Genomic DNA, 26,219 nt, shown 5'->3' with positions numbered 1-26,219 from the left:
GAGGCTTTCTGTAATCTCTGGACTATCAGAGTGTTGATGAAACACAGAAATTGCATCGGGATTGAATACAACAGTCACCATGCGCACTTTCCTCCATGGGAGAAATGTCTCAAACAGTCTACGATTTGATCGTTCCCTGCAAGACCAGTAGTAGTTTCCGATGGACATCTGGAGGCTTTCTGTAATCTGTGGACTATCAGAGTGTTGATGAAACACAGAAATTGCATCGGGATTGAATACAACAATCACCATGCCCACTTTCCTCCATGGGAGTAATGTCTCAAACAGTCTACGCTTTAATCGTTCCCTGGAAGACCAGTACTAGTTTCCGATGCACATCTGGAGGCATTGTGTAATCTGTGGACTATCAGAGTGTTGATGAAACACAGAAATTGCATCGGGATTGAATACAACAGTCACCATGCGCAGTTTCCTCCATGGGAGTAATGTCTCAAACAGTCTACGCTTTGATCGTTCCCTGGAAGACCAGTAGTAGTTTCCGATGCACATCTGGAGGCATTCTGTAATCTGTGGACTATCAGACTGTTGATGAAACACAGAAATTGCATCGGGATTGAATACAACAGTCACCATGCGCAGTTTCCTCCATGGGAGTAATGTCTCAAACAGTCTACGCCTTGATCGTTCCCTGGAAGACCAGTAGTAGTTTCCGATGCACATCTGGAGGCATTCTGTAATCTGTGGACTATCAGACTGTTGATGAAACACAGAAATTGCATCGGGATTGAATACAACAGTCACCATGCGTAGTTTCCTCCATGGGAGTAATGTCTCAAACAGTCTACGCCTTGATCGTTCCCTGGAAGACCAGTAGTAGTTTCCGATGCACATCTGGAGGCATTCTGTAATCTGTGGACAATCAGACTGTTGATGAAACACAGAAATTGCGTCGCGATTGAACACAACAGTCACCATGCCCACTTTCCTCCACGGGAGGTTTGTCTCAAACAGTCTACGCTTTGATCCTTCCCTGGAAGACCAGTAGTAGTTTCCGATGCACATCAGGTGGCATTCTGTAATCTGTGGACTATCAGAGTGTTGATGAAACACAGATATTTAAATGGGATTAAATACAACAATCAACATGCGCACTTTCCCCCACGGGAGTAATGTCTCAAAGAGTCTACGCTTTGATCGTTCCCTGGAAGACCAGTAGTAGTTTCCGATGGACATCTGGTGGCATTCTGTAATCTGTTAGTTATCAGAGTGACGATGAAACACAGAAATTGCATCGGGATTGAATACAACAGTCACCATGCACACTTTCCTCCACAGGAGGTATGTCTCAAACAGTCTACCTTTGATCGTTCCCTTTAAGACCAGTAGTAGTTTCCGGTGCACATCTGGAGACAGTCTGTAATCTGAGGACTATCAGTGTGTTGATGAAACACAGAAATTGCATCGGGATTGAATACAACAATCACCATGCGCACTTTCCTCCATGGGAGTAATGTCTCAAACAGTCTACGCTTTAATCGTTCCCTGGAAGACCAGTACTAGTTTCCGATGCACATCTGGAGGCATTGTGTAATCTGTGGACTATCAGAGTGTTGATGAAACACAGAAATTGCATCGGGATTGAATACAACAGTCACCATGCGCAGTTTCCTCCATGGGAGTAATGTCTCAAACAGTCTACGCTTTGATCGTTCCCTGGAAGACCAGTAGTAGTTTCCGATGCACATCTGGAGGCATTCTGTAATCTGTGGACTATCAGACTGTTGATGAAACACAGAAATTGCATCGAGATTGAATACAACAGTCACCATGCGCAGTTTCTTCCATGGGAGTAATGTCTCAAACAGTCTACGCCTTGATCGTTCCCTGGAAGACCAGTAGTAGTTTCCGATGCACATCTGGAGGCATACTGTGATCTGTGGAGTATCAGAGTGTTGATGAAACACAGAAATTGCATCGGGATTGAATACAACAGACACCATGCCCACCTTCCTCATTGGGAGTAATGTCTCAAAGAGTTTACGCTTTGATCGTTCCCTGGAAGACCAGTAGTAGTTTCCGAAGCACATCTGGTTGCATTTTGTAAGCTGTGGACTATCAGAGTGTTGATGAAACACAGAAATTGTATCGAGATTGAATACAACAGTCACCATCCGCAATTTCCTCCATGAGAGTAGTGTCTCAAACATTGTACGCTTTGATCGTTCCCTGGAAGACCAGAACTAGTTTCCGAAACACATCTGGAGGCATTCTGTTATATGTGGACTATCAGAGTATTGCTGAAACACAGAAATTGCATCGGGATTGAATACAACAGTCACCTTGCGCACTTCCCTCCATGGGAGTAATTCTCAAACGGTCTACGCTTTGATCGTTCCCTGGAAGACCAGTAGTAGTTTCCGATGGACATCTGGAGGCATTCTGTAATCTGTGGACTATCAGAGTGTTGATGAAACACAGAAATTGCATCGGGATTGAATACAACAGTCACCATACGCACTTTCCTCCATGGGAGTAATGTCTCTAACAGTCCACGGTTTGATCGTTCCCTGCAAGACCAGTAGTAGTTTCCGATGCACATCTGGAGGCATTCTGAAATCTGTGGACTATCAGAGTGTTGCTGAAACACAGAAATTGCATCGGGATTGAATACAACAGTCACCATGCACACTTTCCTCCATGGAAGTAATGTCTCTAACAGTCCACGGTTTGATCGTTCCCTGGAAGACCAGTAGTAGTTTCCGATGCACATCTGGAGGCTTTCTGTAATCTGTGGACTATCAGAGTGTTGAAGAAACTCAAATTGCATCGGGAATGAATACAACAGTCACCATGCGCACTTCCCTCCGTGGGAGTAATGTCTCAAAGAGTCTACGCTTTGATCTTTCCCTGGAAGACCAGTAGTAGTTTCCGATGCACATCAGGTGGCATTCTGTAATCTGTGGACTATCAGAGTGTTGATGAAACACAGAATTTGCATCGGGATTGAATACAACAGTCACCATGCGCACTTTCCTCCATGGGAGTAATGTCTCTAACAGTCTAAGCTTTGATCGTTCCCTGCAAGACCGGTAGTATTTCCGATGCACATCTGGAGGCTTTCTGTAATCTGTGGACTATAAGAGTGTTGATGAAACACAGAAATTGCAGCGGGATTGAATACAACAGTCACCATGCGCACTTTCCTCCATGGGAGTGATGTCTCAAACAGTCTACGCTTTGACCGTCCCCTGGAAGACCAGTAGTAGTTTCCGTTGCACATCTGGAGGCATTTGTAATCTGTCGACTATCAGACTGTTGATGAAACACAGAAATTGCATACGGATTGAATACTACAGTCACCATGCGCACTTTCCTCCATGGGAGTAATGTCTCAAAGAGTCTACGCTTTGATCGTTATCTGGAAGACCAGTAGTAGTTTCCGATGGACATCTGGAGGCTTTCTGTAATCTGTGGACTATCAGAGTGTTGATGAAACACAGAAATTGCATCGGGATTGAATAGAACAATCACCATGCCCACTTTCCTCCATGGGAGTAATGTCTCAAACAGTCTACGCTTTAATCGTTCCCTGGAAGACCAGTACTAGTTTCCGATGCACATCTGGAGGCATTGTGTAATCTGTGGACTATCAGAGTGTTGATGAAACACAGAAATTGCATCGGGATTGAATACAACAGTCACCATGCGCAGTTTCCTCCATGGGAGTAATGTCTCAAACAGTCTACGCTTTGATCGTTCCCTGGAAGACCAGTAGTAGTTTCCGATGCACATCAGGAGGCATTCTGTAATCTGTGGACTATCAGACTGTTGATGAAACACAGAAATTGCATCGGGATTGAATACAACAGTCACCATGCGCAGTTTCCTCCATGGGAGTAATGTCTCAAACAGTCTACGCCTTGATCGTTCCCTGGAAGACCAGTAGTAGTTTCCGATGCACATCTGGAGGCATTCTGTAATCTGTGGACTATCAGACTGTTGATGAAACACAGAAATTGCATCGGGATTGAATACAACAGTCACCATGCGTAGTTTCCTCCATGGGAGTAATGTCTCAAACAGTCTACGCCTTGATCGTTCCCTGGAAGACCACTAGTAGTTTCCGATGCACATCTGGAGGCATTCTGTAATCTGTGGACTATCAGACTGTTGATGAAACACAGAAATTGCGTGGCGATTGAACACAACAGTCACCATGCCCACTTTCCTCCACGGGAGGTTTGTCTCAAACAGTCTACGCTTTGATCGTTCCCTGGAAGACCAGTAGTAGTTTCCGATGCACATCAGGTGGCATTCTGTAATCAGTGGACTATCAGAGTGTTGATGAAACACAGATATTTAAATGGGATTAAATACAACAATCACCATGCGCACTTTCCCCCACGGGAGTAATGTCTCAAAGAGTCTACGCTTTGATCGTTCCCTGGAAGACCAGTAGTAGTTTCCGATGCACATCTGGAGGCTTTCTGTAATCTGTGGACTATCAGAGTGTTGATGAAACACAGAAATTGCATCGGGATTGAATACAACAGTCACCATGCGCACTTTCCTCCACAGGAGGTATGTCTCAAACAGTCTACGTTTGATCGTTCCCTTTAAGACCAGTAGCAGTTACCGGTGCACATCTGGAGACAGTCTGTAATCTGAGGACTATCAGAGTGTTGATGAAACACAGAAATTGCATCGGGATTGAATACAACAATCACCATGCGCACTTTCCTCCATGGGAGTAATGTCTCAAACAGTCTACGCTTTAATCGTTCCCTGGAAGACCAGTACTAGTTTCCGATGCACATCTGGAGGCATTGTGTAATCTGTGGACGATCAGAGTGTTGATGAAACACAGAAATTGCATCGGGATTGAATACAACAGTCACCATGCGCACTTTCCTCCATGAGAGTAGTGTCTCAAACATTGTACGCTTTGATCGTTCCCTGGAAGACCAGAACTAGTTTCCGATGCACATCTGGAGGCATTCTGTTATATGTGGACTATCAGAGTATTGCTGAAACACAGAAATTGCATCGGGATTGAATACAACAGTCACCATGCGCACTTCCCTCCATGGGAGTAATTATCAAACGGTCTACGCTTTGGTCATTCCCTGGAAACACGTAGTAGTTTCGATGCTCATCTGGAGGCATTCTGTAATCTGCGGACTATCAGAGTGTTGATGATACACATAAATTGCATCGGGATTGAATACAGCAGTCACCATGCACACCTTCCTCCACGGGAGTAATGTCTCAAACAGTCTACGCTTTGATTGTTCCCTGGAAGACCAGTAGTAGTTTCCGATTGACATCTGGAGGCATTCTGTAATGTGTGGACTATCAGGGTGTTGATGAAACACAGAAATTGCATCGGGATTGAATACAACAGTCACCATGCGCAGTTTCCTCCATGGGAGTAATGTCTCAAACAGTCTACGCCTTGATCGTTCCCTGGAAGACCAGTAGTAGTTTCCGATGCACATCTGGAGGCATTTTGTAATCCGTGGACTATCAGACTGTTTATGAAACACAGAAATTGCATCGGGATTGAATACAACAGTCACCATGCGCAGTTTCCTCCATGTGAGTAATGTCTCAAACAGTCTACGCTTTGATCGTTCCCTGGAAGACCAGTAGTAGTTTCCGATGCACATCTGGAGGCATTCTGTAATCTGTGGACTATCAGACTGTTGATGAAACACAGAAATTGCGTCGCGATTGAACACAACAGTCACCATGCCCACTTTCCGCCACGGGAGGTTTGTCTCAAACAGTCTACGCTTTGATCGTTCCCTGGAAGACCAGTAGTAGTTTCCGATGCACATCAGGTGGCATTCTGTATTCTGTGGACTATCAGAGTGTTGATGAAACACAGATATATAAATGGGATTAAATACAACAATCACCATGCGCACTTTCCCCCACGGGAGTAATGTCTCAAAGAGTCTACGCTTTGATCGTTCCCTGGAAGACCAGTAGTAGTTTCCGATGGACATCTGGTGGCATTCTGTAATCTGTGGGTTATCAGAGTGACGATGAAACACAGAAATTGCATCGGGATTGAATACAACAGTCACCATGCGCACTTTCCTCCACAGGAGGTATGTCTCAAACAGTCTACGTTTGATCGTTCCCTTGAAGACCAGTAGTAGTTTCCGGTGCACATCTGGAGACAGTCTGTAATCTGAGGACTATCAGAGTGTTGATGAAACACAGAAATTGCATCGGGATTGAATACAACAATCACCATGCGCACTTTCCCCCATGGGAGTAATGTCTCAAACAGTCTACGCCTTGATCGTTTCCTGGAAGACCAGTAGTAGTTTCCGATGCACATCTGGAGGCATTCTGTAATCTGCGGAGTATCAGAGGGTTGATGAAACACAGAAATTGCATCGGGATTGAATACAACAGACACCATGCCCACCTTCCTCATTGGGAGTAATGTCTCAAAGAGTTTACGCTTTGATCGTTCCCTGGAAGACCAGTAGTAGTTTCCGAAGCACATCTGGTTGCATTTTGTAAGCTGTGGACTAGCAGAGTGTTGATGAAACACAGAAATTGTATCAGGATTGAATACAACAGTCACCATGCGCACTTTCCTCCATGAGAGTAGCGTCTCAAACATTGTACGCTTTGATCGTTCCCTGGAAGACCAGAACTAGTTTCCGATGCACATATGGAGGCATTCTGTTATATGTGGACTATCAGAGTGTTGCTAAAACACAGAAATTGCATCGGGATTGAAAACAACAGTCACCATGCGCACTTTCCTCCATGGGAGTAATTCTCAAACGGTCTACGCTTTGGTCATTCCCTGGAAACCAGTAGTAGTTTCGATGCTCATCTGGAGGCATTCTGTAATCTGCGGACTATCAGAGTGTTGATGATACACATAAATTGCATTGGGATTGAATACAACAGTCACCATATACACCTTCCTCCACGGGAGTAATGTCTCAAACATTCTACGCTTTGATTGTTCCCTGGAAGACCAGTAGTAGTTTCCGATTGACATCTGGAGGCATTCTGTAATCTGTGGACTATCAGGGTGTTGATGAAACACAGAAATTGCATCGGGATTGAACACAACAGTCACCATGCGCACTTTCCTCCACGGGAGGTATGTTTCAAACAGTCTACGCCTTGATCGTTCCATGGAAGACCAGTAGTAGTTTCCGGTGCACATCTGGTGGCATTCTGTAAACTGTGGACTATCAGAGTGTTGATGAAACACAGAAATTGCATCGGGATTGAATACAACAGTCACCATGCGCACTTTCCTGCATTGGGAGTAATGTCTCAAACAGTCTACGATTTGATCGTGCCCTGGAAGACCAGTAGTAGTTTCCGATGCACATCTGGAGGCATTGTGTAATCTGTGGACTATGAGAGTGTTGATGAAACACAGGAATTGCATCGGGATTGAATACAACAGTCACCAAGCGCACTTTCCTCCATGGGAGTAATGTTTCAAACAGTCTACGTCTTAATCGTTCACTGGAAGACCAGTAGTAGTTTCCGATGCACATCTGGAGGCATTCTGTAATCTGTGGAGTATCAGAGTGTTTGTGAAACACAGAAATTGCATCGGGATTGAATACAACAGTCACCATGCCCACCTTCCTCATTGGGAGTAATGTCTCAAAGAGTTTTCGCTTTGATCGTTCCCTGGAAGACCAGTAGTAGTTTCCGAAGCACATCTGGAGGCATTCTGTAATCTGTGGACTATCAGAGTGTTGATGGTACACATAAATTGCATCGGGATTGAATACAGCAGCCACCATGCGCACCTTACTCCACGGGAGTAATGTCTCAAACAGTCTACGATTTGATCGCTCCTTGGAAGACCAGTAGTAGTTTCCGATGCACATCTAGAGGCATTCTGTAATCAGTGGACTATCAGATTGTTGTTGAAACACAGAAATTGCATCGGGATTGAACACAACTGTCACCATGCGCACTTTCCTCCACGGGAGGTATGTCTCAAACAGTCTACGCTTTGATCGTTCCCTCGAAGACCAGTAGTTGTTTCCGATGCACCTCAGGTGGCATTCTGTAATCTGTGGAATATCAGAGTGTTGATGAAACACAGAAATTTAAACGGGATTAAATACAACAGTCACCATGCGCACTTTCCCCCACGTGAGTAATGTCTCAAAGATTCTACGCTTTGATCGTTCCCTGGAAGACCAGTAGTAGTTTCCGATGGACATCTGGTGGCATTCTGTAATCTGTGGACTATCAGAGTGACGATGAAACACAGAAATTGCATCGGGATTGAATACAACAGTCACCATGCGCACTTTCCTCCACAGGAGGTATGTCTCAAACAGTCTACGTTTGATCGTTCCCTTTAGGACCAAGAGTAGTTTCCGGTGCTCATCTGGAGACATTCTGTAATCTGTGGAGTATCAGAGTGTTGATGAAACACTGAAATTGCATCGGCATTGAATACATCAGTCACCATGCTCACTTACCTCCATCTGAGTAATGTCTCTAACAGTCTACGCTTTGATCACTTCCTGGAAGACCAGTAGTAGTTTCCGATGCACATCTGGTGCCATTCTGTAACCTGTGGAGTGTCAGAGTGCTGATGAAACACAGAAATTGCATCGGGATTGAATAGAACAGTCACCATGCGCACTTTCCTCCGCGGGAGGTATGTCTCAAACAGTCTACATTTGATCGTTCCCTTTAAGACCAGTAGTAGTTTTCGATGCACATCTGGTGGCATTCTGTAATCTGTGGACTCTCAGAGTGTTATTGAAACACAGAAATTGCATCAGGTTTGAATACAACAGTGACCATGCGCTCTTTCCTCCATGGGAGTAATGTTTCAAACAGTCTACGGTTTGATCGTTCCCTGGAAGACCAGTAGTAGTTTCCGATGCACATCTGGAGACATTCTGTAATCTGTGGACTATCCGACTGTTGATGAAAAACAGAAATTGCATCGGGATTGAATACAACAGTCACCATGCGCACCTTCCTCAATGGGAGTAATGTCTCAGAGAGTTTACGCTTTGATCGTTAACTGGAAGACCAGTAGTAGTTTCCGATGCAAATCTGGAGGCATTTTGTAATCTGTGGACTATCAGAGTGTTGATGAAACACAGAAAGTGCATCGGGAATGAATACAACAGTGACCGTGAGCACTTTCCTCCATGGGAGTAATGTTTCAAACAGTCTACGGTTTGATCGTTCCCTGGAAGACCAGTAGTAGTTTCCGATGCACATCTGGAGGCATTCTGAAATCTGTGGACTAACTGAGTGTTCACGAAACACAGACATTGCATCGGGATTGAATACAAGAGTCACCATGCGCACTTTCCCCAAGGGAGTAATGTCTCAAAGAGTCTACGCTTTGATCGTTCCCTGGAAGACCAGTAGTAGTTTCCGATGGACATCTGATGGCATTCTGTAATCTGTGGACTATCAGAGTGACGATGAAACACAGAAATTGCATCGGGATTGAATACAACAGTCACCATGCGCACTTTCCTCCGTGGGAGTAATGTCTCAAACAGTCTACGCCTTGATCGTTCCATGGAAGACCAGTAGTAGTTTCCGGTGCACATCTGGTGGCATTCTGTAAACTGTGGACTATCAGAGTGTTGATGAAACACAGAAATTGCATCGGGATTGAATACAACAGTCACCATGCGCACTTTCCTGCATTGGGAGTAATGTCTCAAACAGTCTACGATTTGATCGTGCCCTGGAAGACCAGTAGTAGTTTCCGATGCACATCTGGAGGCATTGTGTAATCCGTGGACTATGAGAGTGTTGATGAAACACAGGAATTGCATCGGGATTGAATACAACAGTCACCAAGCGCACTTTCCTCCATGGGAGTAATGTTTCAAACAGTCTACGTCTTAATCGTTCACTGGAAGACCAGTAGTAGTTTCCGATGCACATCTGGAGGCATTCTGTAATCTGTATAGTATCAGAGTGTTTGTGAAACACAGAAATTGCATCGGGATTGAATACAACAGTCACCATGCCCACCTTCCTCATTGGGAGTAATGTCTCAAAGAGTTTTCGCTTTGATCGTTCCCTGGAAGACCAGTAGTAGTTTCCGAAGCACATCTGGAGGCATTTTGTAAGCTGTGGACTATCAGAGTGTTGATGAAACACAGAAATTGCATCGGGATTGAATACAACAGTCACCATGCACACTTTCTTCCATGGGAGTAATTCTCAAACGGTCTACGCTTTTCTCATTCCCTGGAAACCAGTAGTAGTTTCCGAAGCACATCTGGAGGCATTCTGTAATCTGTGGACTATCAGAGTGTTGATGGTACACATAAATTGCATCGGGATTGAATACAGCAGCCACCATGCGCACCTTCCTCCACGGGAGTAATGTCTCAAACAGTCTACGATTTGATCGCTCCCTGGAAGACCAGTAGTAGTTTCCGATGCACATCTGGAGGCATTCTGTAAACAGTGGACTATCAGATTGTTGTTGAAACACAGAAATTGCATCGGGATTGAACACAACTATCACCATGCGCACTTTCCTCCACGGGAGGTATGTCTCAAACAGTCTACGCTTTGATCGTTCCCTCGAAGACCAGTAGTTGTTTCCGATGCACCTCAGGTGGCATTCTGTAATCTGTGGAATATCAGAGTGTTGATGAAACACAGAAATTTAAACGGGATTAAATACAACAGTCACCATGCGCACTTTCCCCCACGTGAGTAATGTCTCAAAGATTCTACGCTTTGATCGTTCCCTGGAAGACCAGTAGTAGTTTCCGATGGACATCTGGTGGCATTCTGTAATCTGTGGACTATCAGAGTGACGATGAAACACAGAAATTGCATCGGGATTGAATACAACAGTCACCATGCGCACTTTCCTCCACAGGAGGTATGTCTCAAACAGTCTACGTTTGATCGTTCCCTTTAGGACCAAGAGTAGTTTCCGGTGCTCATCTGGAGACATTCTGTAATCTGTGGAGTATCAGAGTGTTGATGAAACACTGAAATTGCATCAGCATTGAATACATCAGTCACCATGCTCACTTACCTCCATCTGAGTATGTCTCTAACAGTCTACGTTTTGATCACTTCCTGGAAGACCAGTAGTAGTTTCCGATGCACATCTGGTGCCATTCTGTAACCTGTGGAGTATCAGAGTGCTGATGAAACACAGAAATTGCATCGGGATTGAATACAACAGTCACCATGCGCACTTTCCTCCGCGGGAGGTATGTCTCAAACAGTCTACATTTGATCGTTCCCTTTAAGACCAGTAGTAGTTTTCGATGCACATCTGGTGGCATTCTGTAATCTGTGGACTCTCAGAGTGTTGGTGAAACACAGAAATTGCATCAGGTTTGAATACAACAGTGACCATGCGCTCTTTCCTCCATGGGAGTAATGTTTCAAACAGTCTACGGTTTGATCGTTCCCTGGAAGACCAGTAGTAGTTTCCGATGCACATCTGGAGACATTCTGTAACCTGTGGACTATCCGACTGTTGATGAAAAACAGAAATTGCATCGGGATTGAATACAACAGTCACCATGCGCACCTTCCTCAATGGGAGTAATGTCTCAGAGAGTTTACGCTTTGATCGTTAACTGGAAGACCAGTAGTAGTTTCCGATGCAAATCTGGAGGCATTTTGTAATCTGTGGACTATCAGAGTGTTGATGAAACACAGAAAGTGCATCGGGATTGAATACAACAGTGACCATGAGCACTTTCCTCCATGGGAGTAATGTTTCAAACAGTCTACGGTTTGATCGTTCCCTGGAAGACCAGTAGTAGTTTCCGATGCACATCTGGAGGCATTCTGAAATCTGTGGACTAACTGAGTGTTCACGAAACACAGACATTGCATCGGGATTGAATACAAGAGTCACCATGCGCACTTTCCTCCATGGGAGTAATTCTCAAACAGTCTATGCTTTGATCATTCCCTTGAAGACCAGTAGTAGTTTCCGATGCACATCTGGAGGCATTCTGTAATCTGTGGACTATCAGAGTGTTGATGAAACACAGAAATAGCATCGGGATTGAATACAACAGTCACCATGTTCACTTTACTCCACGGTAGTAATGTCTCAAACAGTCTACGCTTTGATCGTTCCCTGGAAGACCAGTAGTAGTTTCCGATGGACATCTGGTGGCATTCTGTAATCTGTGGACTATCAGAGTGACGATGAAACACAGAAATTGCATCGGGATTGAATACAACAGTCACCATGCGCACTTTCCTCCACAGGAGGTATGTCTCAAACAGTCTACGTTTGATCGTTCCCTTTAAGACCAAGAGTAGTTTCCGGTGCTCATCTGGAGACATTCTGTAATCTGTGGAGTATCAGAGTGTTGATGAAACACAGAAATTGCATCGGCATTGAATACATCAGTCACCATGCTCTCTTACCTCCATCTGAGTAATGTCTCTAACAGTCTACGCTTTGATCACTTCCTGGAAGACCAGTAGTAGTTTCCGATGCACATCTGGTGCCATTCTGTAACCTGTGGAGTATCAGAGTGCTGATGAAACACAGAAATTGCATCGGGATTGAATACAACAGTCACCATGCGCACTTTCCTCCACGGGAGGTATGTCTCAAACAGTCTACATTTGATCGTGCCCTTTAAGACCAGTAGTAGTTTTCGATGCACATCTGGTGGCACTCTGTAATCTGTGGCCTCTCAGAGTGTTGATGAAACACAGAAATTGCATCAGGATTGGATACAACAGTGACCATGCGTACTTTCCTCCATGGGAGTAATGTTTCAAACAGTCTACGGTTTGATCGTTCCCTGGAAGACCAGTAGTAGTTTCCGATGCACATCTGGAGACATTCTGTAATCTGTGGACTATCAGACTGTGATGAAACACAGATATTGCATCTGGATTAAATACAAAAGTCACCATGCGCACTTTCCTGCATTGGGAGTAATGTCTCAAACAGTCTACCCTTTGATCGTGCCCTGGAAGACCAGTAGTAGTTTCCGATGCACATCTGGAGACATTCTTTAATCTGTGGAGTATCAGAGTGTTGATGAAACACAGATATTGCAATGGGATTGAATACAACAGTCACCATGCGCACCTTCCTCAATGGGAGTAATGTCTCAAAGAGTTTACGCATTGATCCTTAACTGGAAGACCAGTAGTAGTTTCCGATGCACATCTGGAGGCATTTTGTAATCTGTGGACTATCAGAGTGTTGATGAAACACAGAAATTGCATGGGGATTGAATACAACAGTGACCATGCGCATTTTCCTCCATGGGAGTAATGTTTCAAACAGTCTACGATTTGATCCTTACCTGCAAGACCAGTAGTAGTTTCCAATGCACATCTGGAGGCTTTCTGTAATCTGTGGCCTATCAGACTGTTAATGAAACACAGAAATTGCATCGGGATTGAATACAACAGTCACCAAGCCCACTTTCCTGAATGGGAGTAATTCTCAAACAGTCTACGCTTTGATCGTGCCCTGGAAGACCAGTAGTAGTTTCCGATGCACATCTGGAGGCATTCTGAAATCTGTGGACTAACTGAGTGTTGATGAAACACAGAAATTGCATCGGGATTGAATACAACAGTCACCAAGCGCACTTACCTCCACGGGAGTAATGTCTCTAACAGTCTACGCTTTGATCGTTCTCTGGAAGACCAGTACTAGTTTCCGATGCACATCTGGAGGCATTCTGTTATCTGTGGACTATCAGAGTGTTGCTGAAACACAGAAATTGCATCGGGATTGAATACAACAGTCACCATGCCCACTTCCCTTCATGAGAGTAATTCTCAAACAGTCTACGCTTTGATCATTCCATGGAAGACCAGTTGTAGTTTCCGATGCACATCTGGAGGCATTCTGTAATCTGTGGACTATCAGAGTGTTGATGAAACTCAGAGATTGCATCGGGATTGAATACAACAGTCACCATGTTCACTTTCCTCCACGGTAGTAATATCTCAAACAGTCTACGCTTTGATCGTTAGCTGGAAGACCAGTAGTAGTTTCCAATGGTCATCTGGTGGCATTCATTAATCTGTGGACTATCAGAGTGTTGATGAAACACAGAAATTGCATCGGGATTGAATACAACAGTCACCATGCGCACTTTCCTCCATGGGAGTAATTCTCAAACAGTCTACGCTTTGATCATTCCCTGGAAACCAGTAGTAGTATCCGATGCACATCTGGAGGCATTCTGAAATCTGTGGACTAACTGAGTGTTGATGAAACACAGACATTGCATCGGGATTGAATACAACAGTCACCATGCCCACTTCCCTCCATGGGAGTAATTCTCAAACAGTCTACGCTTTGATCATTCCATGGAAGACCAGTAGTAGTTTCCGATTCACATCTGGAGGCATTCTGTAATCTGTAGACTATCAGAGTGTTGATGAAACACAGAAATTGCATCAGGATTGAATACAACAGTCACCATGCGTACTTTCCTCCATGGGAGTAATGTCTCTAACAGTCTAGGATTTGATCCTTACCTGCAAGACCAGTAGTAATTTCCAATGCACATCTGGAGGCTTTCTGTAATCTGTGGACTATCAGAGTGTTGATGAAACACAGAAATTGCATCGGGATTGAACACAACAGACACCATATGCACTTTCCTCCATGCGAGTAATGTCTCTAACATTCTACGCTTTGATCGTTCCCTGCAAGACCAGTAGTAATTTCCGATGCACATCTGGAGGCTTTCTCTAATCTGTGGACTATCAGAGATTTAATGATACACAGAAATTGCATCGGGATTGAATACAACAGTGACCATGCGCACTTTCCTCCATGGGAGTAATGTCTCATACAGTCTACGCTTTGATCGTTCCCTGGAAAACCAGTAATAGTTTCCGATGCACATCTGGAGATGTTCTGTAATCTGTGGCCTATCAGACTTTTAATGAAACACAGAAATTGCATCTGGATTAAATACAACAGTCACCAAGCGCACTTTCCTCCACGGGAGTAATGTCTCTATCAGTCTACGCTTTGATCGTTCTCTGGAAGACCAGTACTAGTTTCCGATGCACATCTGGAGACATTCTGTAATCTGTGGGCTATCAGAGTGCTGATGAAATACAGAAATTGCATCGCGATTGAATACAACAGTCACCATGCGCACTTTCCTGCATTGGGAGTAATGTCTCAAACAGTCTACGCTTTGATCGTTACCTGGATGACCATTAAAATTTTCCGATGCACATCTGGAGACATTCTTTAATCTGTGGACTATCGGAGTGTTGATGAAACACAGAAATTGCATCGGGATTGAATACAACAGTCAAAATGCGCACCTTCCTCAATGCGAGTAATGTCTCAAACAGTCTACGCTTTGATCGTTCTCTGGAAGACCAGTACTACATTCCGATGCACACCTGGAGGCATTCTGTTATCTGTGGACTATCAGAGTGTTGATGAAACACAGAAATTGCATCGGGATTGAATACAACAGTCACCATGCCCACTTTCCTCCATGGAAGTAATTCTCAAACAGTCTACGCTTTGATCATTCCCTGGAAGACCAGTAGTAGTTTCCGATGCACATCTGGAAGCATTCTGTAATCTGTGGACTATCAGAGTGTTGATGAAACACAGAAATTTCATCGGGATTGAATACAACAGTCACCATGTTCCCTTTCCTCCACGGTAGTAATGTCTCAAACAGTCTACGCTTCGACCGTTCCCTGGAAGACCAGTAGTAGTTTCCAATGCACATCTGGTGGCATTCTGTAATCTGTGGACTATCAGAGTGTTGATGAAACACAGATATTGCATCGGGATTGATTACAACAGTCACGATGCGCACTTTCCTCCATGCGAGTAATGTCTCTAACAGTCTACGCTTTTATCGTTCCCTGCAAGACCAGTAGTAGTTTCCGATGCACATCTGGAGGCTTTCTCTAATCTGTGGACTATCAGACTGTTAATGAAACACAGAAGTTGCATCGGGATTGAATACAACAGTCACCAAGCGCACTTTCCTGCATGGGAGTAATTCTCAAACAGTCTACGCTTCGATCGATCCCTGGAAGACCAGTAGTAGTTTCCAATGGACATGTGGTGGCATTCTGTAATCTGTGGACTATCTGAGTGTTGATGAAACACAGAAATTGCATCGGGATTGATTACAACAGTCACCATGCGCACTTTCCTCGACGGGAGTAATGTCTCAAACAGTCTACGCTTTGATCGTTCTCTGGAAGACCAGTACTCGTTTCCGATGCACATCTGGAAGCATTCTGTAATCTGTGGACTATCAGAGTGTTGATGAAACACAGAAATTGCATCGTGATTGAATACAATAGTCACCATGCGCTACTTCCACCATGGGAGTAATGTCTCAATCACTCTACGCTTTGATCGTTCCCTGGAAGACCAGCAGTAGTAACCGATGCACATCTGGAGACATTCTGTAATCTGTGGGCTATCAGACTGTTGATGAAACACAGAAATTGCCTCGGGATTAAATACAAAAGTCAACATGCGCAATTTCTTGCATTGGGAGTAATGTCTCAAACAGTCTACGCTTTGATCGTTCCCTGGAAGACCATTACTAGTTTCCGATGCACATCTGGAGACATTCTTAAATCTGTGGAGTATCAGAGTGTTGATGAAACACAGAAATTCCATCGGCATTGAATACAACAGTCACCATGCGCACCTTTCTCAATGGGAGTAATGTCTCAAAGAGTTTACGCTTTGATCGTTCCCTGGAAGACCAGTAGTAGTTCCCGATGCAAATCTGGAGGCATTTTGTAATCTGTGGACTATCAGAGTATTGATGAAACACAGAAATTGCGTCGGGATTGAATACAACAGTCACCATGCGCACTTTCCTCCACGGGAGGTATGTCTCAAACAGTCTACGTTTGATCGTTCCCTTGAAAACCAGTAATAGTTTCCGATGCACATCTGGAGATACTCTGTAATCTGTGGCCTATCAGACTGTTAATGAAACACAGGAATTGCATCGGGATTGAATACAACTGTCACCAAGCGCACTTTCCGCCATGGGAGTAATTCTCAAACAGTCTACGCTTTGATCGTGCCCTGGAAGACCAGTACTAGTTTTCGATGCACAACTGGAGGCATTCTGTAATCTGTGGACTATCAGGGTGTTGATGAAACACAGAAATTCCAATGGGATTGAATACATCAGTCACCATGCTCACTTTCCTCCATGGGAGTAACGACTCTAACAGTCTACGCTTTGATCACTTCCTGGAAGACCAGTAGTAGTTTCCGATGCACATCTGGTGCCATTCTGTAATCTGTGGACTATCAGAGTGTTGATGAAACACAGAAATTGCATCGGGATTGAATACAACAGTCACCATGCGCACTTTCCTCCACGGGAGGTATGTCTCAAACAGTCTACGGTTTGATCGTTCCCTGGAAGACCAGTAGTAGTTTCCGATGCACATCTGGAGGCATTTTGTAATCTGTGGACTATCAGAGTGTTGATGAAACACAGAAAGTGCATCGGGATTGAATACAACAGTCACCATGTTCACTTTACTCCACGGTAGTAATGTCTCAAACAGTCTACGCTTTGATCGTTCCCTGGAAGACCAGTGGTAGTTTCCAATGCACATCTGGTGGCATTCTGTTATCTGTGGACTATCAGAGTGTTGATGAAACACAGATATTGCATCGGGATTGAATACAACAGTCACCATGCGCACCTTCCTCAATGGGAGTAATGTCTCAGAGAGTTTACGCTTTGATCGTTAACTGGAAGACCAGTAGTAGTTTCCGATGCAAATCTGGAGGCATTTTGTAATCTGTGGACTATCAGAGTGTTGATGAAACACAGAAAGTGCATCGGGATTGAATACAACAGTGACCATGAGCACTTTCCTCCATGGGAGTAATGTTTCAAACAGTCTACGGTTTGATCGTTCCCTGGAAGACCAGTAGTAGTTTCCGATGCACATCTGGACGCATTCTGAAATCTGTGGACTAACTGAGTGTTCACGAAACACAGACATTGCATCGGGATTGAATACAAGAGTCACCATGCGCACTTTCCTCCATGGGAGTAATTCTCAAACAGTCTATGCTTTGATCATTCCCTTGAAGACCAGTAGTAGTTTCCGATGCACATCTGGAGGCATTCTGTAATCTGTGGACTATCAGAGTGTTGATGAAACACAGAAATTGCATCGGGATTGAATACAACAGTCACCATGTTCACTTTACTCCACGGTAGTAATGTCTCAAACAGTCTACGCTTTGATCGTTCCCTGGAAGACCAGTGGTAGTTTCCAATGCACATCTGATGGCATTCTGTTATCTGTGGACTATCAGAGTGTTGATGAAACACAGATATTGCATCGGGATTGATTACAACAGTCACCATGCGCACTTTCCTCCATGCGAGTAATGTCTCTAACAGTCTACGCTTTGATCCTCCCCTCCAAGACCAGTAGTAGTTTCCGATGCACATCTGGAGGTTTTCTCTAATCTGTGGACTATCAGAGTGTTGATGAAACACAGAAATTGCATCGGGATTGAATACAACAGTCACCATGCGCACTTTCCTTCATGGGAGTAATGTCTCAAACAGTCTACGCTTTGATCGTTCCCTGGAAGACCAGTAGTAGTTTCCGATGCATATCTGGAGATAATCTGTAATCTGTGGACTATCAGACTGTTGATGTAACACAGAAATTGCATCGGGATTGAATACAACAGTCACCATGGGCACTTTCCTGCATTGGGACTAATGTCGCAAACAGTCTACGCTTTGATCGTTCCCTCGAAGACCAGTAGTTGTTTCCGATGCACCTCAGGTGGCATTCTGTAATCTGTGGACTATCAGAGTGTAGATGAAACACAGAAATTTAAACGGGATTAAATACAACAGTCACCATGCGCACTTTCCCCCACGTGAGTAATGTCTCAAAGATTCTACGCTTTGATCGTTCCCTGGAAGACCAGTAGTAGTTTCCAATGCACATCTGGTGGCATTCTGTTATCTGTGGACTATCAGAGTGTTGATGAAACACAGATATTGCATCGGGATTGATTACAACAGTCACCATGCGCACTTTCCTCCATGCGAGTAATGTCTCTATCAGTCTACGCTTTGATCCTCCCCTCCAAGACCAGTAGTAGTTTCCGATGCACATCTGGAGGTTTTCTCTAATCTGTGGACCATCAGAGTGTTGATGAAACACAGAAATTGCATCGGGATTGAATACAACAGTCACCATGCGCACTTTCCCCCACGTGAGTAATGTCTCAAAGATTCTACGCTTTGATCGTTCCCTGGAAGACCAGTAGTAGTTTTCGATGCACATCTGGTGGCATTCTGTAATCTGTGGACTCTCAGAGTGTTGATGAAATACAGAAATTGCATCAGGATTGAATACAACAGTGACCATGCGCACTTTCCTCCATGGGAGTAATGTTTCAAACAGTCTACGGTTTGATCGTTCCCTGGAAGACCAGTAGTAGTTTCCGATGCACATCTGGAGACATTCTGTAATCTGTGGACTATCAGACTGTGATGAAACACAGATATTGCATCTGGATTAAATACAAAAGTCACCATGCGCACTTTCCTGCATTGGGAGTAATGTCTCAAACAGTCTACCCTTTGATCGTGCCCTGGAAGACCAGTAGTAGTTTCCGATGCACATCTGGAGACATTCTTTAATCTGTGGAGTATCAGAGTGTTGATGAAACACAGATATTGCAATGGGACTGAATACAACAGTCACCATGCGCACCTTCCTCAATGGGAGTAATGTCTCAAAGAGTTTACGCATTGATCCTTAACTGGAAGACCAGTAGTAGTTTCCGATGCACATCTGGAGGCATTTTGTAATCTGTGGACTATCAGAGTGTTGATGAAACACAGAAATTGCATCGAGATTGAATACAACAGTGACCATGCGCATTTTCCTCCATGGGAGTAATGTTTCAAACAGTCTACACTTTGATCGTTCCCTGGAAGACCATTAGTAGTTTCCGATGCACAGCTGGAGGCATTCTGAAATCTGTGGACTAACTGAGTGTTGATGAAACACAGACATTGCATCGGGATTGAATACAACAGTCACCATGCCCACTTCCCTCCATGGGAGTAATTCTCAAACAGTCTACGCTTTGATCATTCCATGGAAGACCAGTAGTAGTTTCCGATGCACATCTGGAGGCATTCTGTAATCTGTAGACTATCATAGTGTTTATGAAACACAGAAATTGCATCGGGATTGAATACAACAGTCACCATGCGCACTTTCCTCCATGGGAGTAATGTCTCTAACAGTCTACGATTTGATCCTTACCTGCAAGACCTGTAGTAGTTTCCAATGCACATCTGGAGGCTTTCTGTAATCTGTGGCCTATCAGACTGTTAATGAAACACAGAAATTGCATCGGGATTGAATACAACAGTCACCAAGAACACTTTCCTGAATGGGAGTAATTCTCAAACAGTCTACGCTTTGATCGTGCCCTGGAAGACCAGTAGTAGTTTCCGATGCACATCTGGAGGCATTCTGAAATCTGTGGACTAACTGAGTGTTGATGAAACACAGAAATTGCATCGGGATTGAATACAACAGTCACCAAGCGCACTTACCTCCACGGGAGTAATGTCTCTAACAGTCTACGCTTTGATCGTTCTCTGGAAGACCAGTACTAGTTTCCGATGCACATCTGGAGGCATTCTGTTATCTGTGGACTATCAGAGTGTTGCTGAAACACAGAAATTGCATCGGGATTGAATACAACAGTCACCATGCCCACTTCCCTTCATGAGAGTAATTCTCAAACAGTCTACGCTTTGATCATTCCATGGAAGACCAGTTGTAGTTTCCGATGCACATCTGGAGGCATTCTGTAATCTGTGGACTATCAGAGTGTTGATGAAACTCAGAGATTGCATCGGGATTGAATACAACAGTCACCATGTTCACTTTCCTCCACGGTAGTAATATCTCAAACAGTCTACGCTTTGATCGTTCCCTGGAAGACCAGTAGTAGTTTCCAATGGACATCTGGTGGCATTCATTAATCTGTGGACTATCAGAGTGTTGATGAAACACAGAAATTGCATCGGGATTGAATACAACAGACACCATGCGCACTTTCCTCCATGGGAGTAATTCTCAAACAGTCTACGCTTTGATCATTCCCTGGAAACCAGTAGTAGTATCCGATGCACATCTGGAGGCATTCTGAAATCTGTGGACTAACTGAGTGTTGATGAAACACAGACATTGCATCGGGATTGAATACAACAGTCACCATGCCCACTTCCCTCCATGGGAGTAATTCTCAAACAGTCTACGCTTTGATCATTCCATGGAAGACCAGTAGTAGTTTCCGATTCACATCTGGAGGCATTCTGTAATCTGTAGACTATCAGAGTGTTGATGAAACACAGAAATTGCATCAGGATTGAATACAACAGTCACCATGCGTACTTTCCTCCATGGGAGTAATGTCTCTAACAGACTAGGATTTGATCCTTACCTGCAAGACCAGTAGTAGTTTCCAATGCACATCTGGAGGCTTTCTGTAATCTGTGGACTATCAGAGTGTTGATGAAACACAGAAATTGCATCGGGATAGAACACAACAGTCACCATGCGCACTTTCCTCCATGCGAGTAATGTCTCTAACATTCTACGCTTTGATCGTTCCCTGCAAGACCAGTAGTAGTTTCCGATGCACATCTGGTGGCTTTCTCTAATCTGTGGACTATCAGAGATTTAATGATACACAGAAATTGCATCGGGATTGAATACAACAGTGACCATGCGCACTTTCCTCCATGGGAGTAATGTCTCATACAGTCTACGCTTTGATCGTTCCCTGGAAAACCAGTAATAGTTTCCGATGCACATCTGGAGATGTTCTGTAATCTGTGGCCTATCAGACTTTTAATGAAACACAGAAATTGCATCTGGATTAAATACAACAGTCACCAAGCGCACTTTCCTCCACGGGAGTAATGTCTCTATCAGTCTACGCTTTGATCGTTCTCTGGAAGACCAGTACTAGTTTCCGATGCACATCTGGAGACATTCTGTAATCTGTGGGCTATCAGAGTGTTGATGAAACACAGAAATTGCATCGGGATTGAATACAAAAGTCACCATGCGCACCTTCCTCAATGGGAGTAATGTCTCAAACAGTCTACGCTTTGATCGTTCCTGGATGACCATTAAAATTTTCCGATGCACATCTGGAGACATTCTTTAATCTGTGGACTATCGGAGTGTTGATGAAACACAGAAATTGCATCGGGATTGAATACAACAGTCAAAATGCGCACCTTCCTCAATGCGAGTAATGTCTCAAACAGTCTACGCTTTGATCGTTCTCTGGAAGACCAGTACTACATTCCGATGCACACCTGGAGGCATTCTGTTATCTGTGGACTATCAGAGTGTTGATGAAACACAGAAATTGCATCGGGATTGAATACAACAGTCACCATGCCCACTTTCCTCCATGGAAGTAATTCTCAAACAGTCTACGCTTTGATCATTCCCTGGAAGACCAGTAGTAGTTTCCGATGCACATCTGGAAGCATTCTGTAATCTGTGGACTATCAGAGTGTTGATGAAACACAGAAATTTCATCGGGATTGAATACAACAGTCACCATGTTCCCTTTCCTCCACGGTAGTAATGTCTCAAACAGTCTACGCTTCGATCGTTCCCTGGAAGACCAGTAGTAGTTTCCAATGCACATCTGGTGGCATTCTGTAATCTGTGGACTATCAGAGTGTTGATGAAACACAGATATTGCATCGGGATTGATTACAACAGTCACGATGCGCACTTTCCTCCATGCGAGTAATGTCTCCAACAGTCTAAGCTTTTATCGTTCCCTGCAAGACCAGTAGTAGTTTCCGATGCACATCTGGAGGCTTTCTCTAATCTGTGGACTATCAGACTGTTAATGAAACACAGAAATTGCATCGGGATTGAATACAACAGTCACCAAGCGCACTTTCCTGCATGGGAGTAATTCTCAAACAGTCTACGCTTCGATCGATCCCTGGAAGACCAGTAGTAGTTTCCAATGGACATGTGGTGGCATTCTGTAATCTGTGGACTATCTGAGTGTTGATGAAACACAGAAATTGCATCGGGATTGATTACAACAGTCACCATGCGCACTTTCCTCGACGGGAGTAATGTCTCAAACAGTCTACGCTTTGATCGTTCTCTGGAAGACCAGTACTCGTTTCCGATGCACATCTGGAAGCATTCTGTAATCTGTGGACTATCAGAGTGTTGATGAAACACAGAAATTGCATCGTGATTGAATACAATAGTCACCATGCGCAACTTCCACCATGGGAGTAATGTCTCAATCACTCTACGCTTTGATCGTTCCCTGGAAGACCAGTAGTAGTTTCCGATGCACATCTGGAGACATTCTGTAATCTGTGGGCTATCAGACTGTTGATGAAACACAGAAATTGCCTCGGGATTAAATACAAAAGTCAACATGCGCAATTTCTTGCATTGGGAGTAATGTCTCAAACAGTCTACGCTTTGATCGTTCCCTGGAAGACCATTACTAGTTTCCGATGCACATCTGGAGACATTCTTAAATCAGTGGAGTATCAGAGTGTTGATGAAACACAGAAATTCCATCGGCATTGAATACAACAGTCACCATGCGCACCTTTCTCAATGGGAGTAATGTCTCAAAGAGTTTACGCTTTGATCGTTCCCTGGAAGACCAGTAGTAGTTCCCGATGCAAATCTGGAGGCATTTTGTAATCTGTGGACTATCAGAGTATTGATGAAACACAGAAATTGCATCGGGATTGAATACAACAGTCACCATGCGCACTTTCCTCCACGGGAGGTATGTCTCAAACAGTCTACGTTTGATCGTTCCCTTGAAAACCAGTAATAGTTTCCGATGCACATCTGGAGATACTCTGTAATCTGTGGCCTATCAGACTGTTAATGAGACACAGGAATTGCATCGGGATTGAATACAACTGTCACCAAGCGCACTTTCCGCCATGGGAGTAATTCTCAAACAGTCTACGCTTTGATCGTGCCATGGAAGACCAGTACTAGTTTTCGATGCACAACTGGAGGCATTCTGTAATCTGTGGACTATCAGGGTGTTGATGAAACACAGAAATTGCATCCAGATTGATTACAACAGTCACCATGCGCACTTTCCTTCACGGGAGTAATGTCTCAAAGAGTCTACGCTTTGATCGTTCTCTGGAAGACCAGTACTTTTTCCGATGCACATCAGGAGGCATTCTGTTATCTGTGGACTATCAGAGTGGCAATGAAACACAGAAATTCCAATTGGATTGAATACATCAGTCACCATGCTCACTTTCCTCCATGGGAGTAACGACTCTAACAGTCTACGCTTTGATCACTTCCTGGAAGACCAGTAGTAGTTTCCGATGCACATCTGGTGCCATTCTGTAATCTGTGGACTATCAGAGTGTTGATGAAACACAGAAATTGCATCGGGATTGAATACAACAGTCACCATGCGCACTTTCCTCCACGGGAGGTATGTCTCAAACAGTCTACGTTTGATCGTTCCCTTTAAGACCAATAGTAGTTTCCGATGCACATCTGGTGGCATTCTTTAATCTGTAGACTCTCAGAGTGTTGATGAAATACAGAAATTGCAACGCAATTGAATACAACAGTGACCATGCGCACTTTCCTCCATGGGAGTAATGTTTCAAACAGTCTACGGTTTGATCGTTCCCTGGAAGACCAGTAGTAGTTTCCGATGCACATCTGGAGACATTCTGTTATCTGTGGACTATCAGACTGTGATGAAACACAGATATTGCATCGGGATTAAATACAAAAGTCACCATGCGCACTTTCCTGCATTGGGATTAATGTCTCAAACAGTCTACCATTTGATCGTGCCCTGGAAGACCAGTAGTAGTTTCCGATGCACATCTGGAGACATTCTTTAATCTGTGGAGTATCAGAGTGTTGATGAAACACAGAAATTGCATGGGGATTGAATACAACAGTGACCATGCGCACTTTCTTCCATGGGAGTTATGTTTCAAACAGTCTACAGTTTGATCGTTCCCTGGAAGACCAGTAGTAGTTTCCGATGCACATCTGGAGGAATTCTGAAATCTGTGGACTAACTGAGTGTTGATGAAACACAGACATTGCATCGGGATTGAATACAACAGTCACCATGCCCACTTCCTTCCATGGGAGTAATTCTCAAACAGTCTACGCTTTGATCATTCCCTGGAAGACCAGTAGTAGTTTCCGATGCACATCTGGAGGCATTCTGAAATCTGTGGACTAACTGAGTGTTCACGAAACACAGACATTGCATCGGGATTGAATACAAGAGTCACCATGCGCACTTTCCTCCATTGGAGTAATTCTCAAACAGTCTATGCTTTGATCATTCACTTGAAGACCAGTAGTAGTTTCCGATGCAGATCTGGAGGCATTCTGTAATCTGTGGACTATCAGAGTGTTGATGAAACACAGAAATTGCATCGGGATTGAATACAACAGTCACCATGTTCACTTTACTCCACGGTAGTAATGTCTCAAACAGTCTACGCTTTGATCGTTCCCTGGAAGACCAGTAGTAGTTTCCAATGCACATCAGGTGGCATTCTGTTATCTGTGGACTATCAGAGTGTTAATGAAACACAGATATTGCATCGGGATTGATTACAACAGTCACCATGCGCACTTTCCTCCATGCGAGTAATGTCTCTAACAGTCTACGCTTTGATCCTCCCCTCCAAGACCAGTAGTAGTTTCCGATGCACATCTGGAGGTTTTCTCTAATCTGTGGACTATCAGAGTGTTGATGAAACACAGAAATTGCATCGGGATTGAATACAACAGTCATCATGCGCACTTTCCTTCATGGGAGTAATGTCTCAAACAGTCTACGCTTTGATCGTTCCCTGGAAGACCAGTAGTAGTTTCCGATGCATATCTGGAGATAATCTGTAATCTGTGGACTATCAGACTGTTGATGTTACACAGAAATTGCATCGGGATTGAATACAACAGTCACCATGGGAACTTTCCTGCATTGGGACTAATGTCGCAAACAGTCTACGCTTTGATCGTTCCCTCGAAGACCAGTAGTTGTTTCCGATGCACCTCAGGTGGCATTCTGTAATCTGTGGACTATCAGAGTGTTGATGAAACACAGAAATTTAAACGGGATTAAATACAACAGTCACCATGCGCACTTTCCCCCACGT

Source organism: Schistocerca gregaria, unplaced genomic scaffold, assembly GCF_023897955.1.
Source record: "Schistocerca gregaria isolate iqSchGreg1 unplaced genomic scaffold, iqSchGreg1.2 ptg000077l, whole genome shotgun sequence".
In the NCBI taxonomy this organism is placed as follows: Eukaryota; Metazoa; Arthropoda; class Insecta; order Orthoptera; family Acrididae; genus Schistocerca; species Schistocerca gregaria.
The sequence above is the reverse complement of the archived record's forward strand: the minus strand, read 5'-3'. Positions refer to the sequence as shown.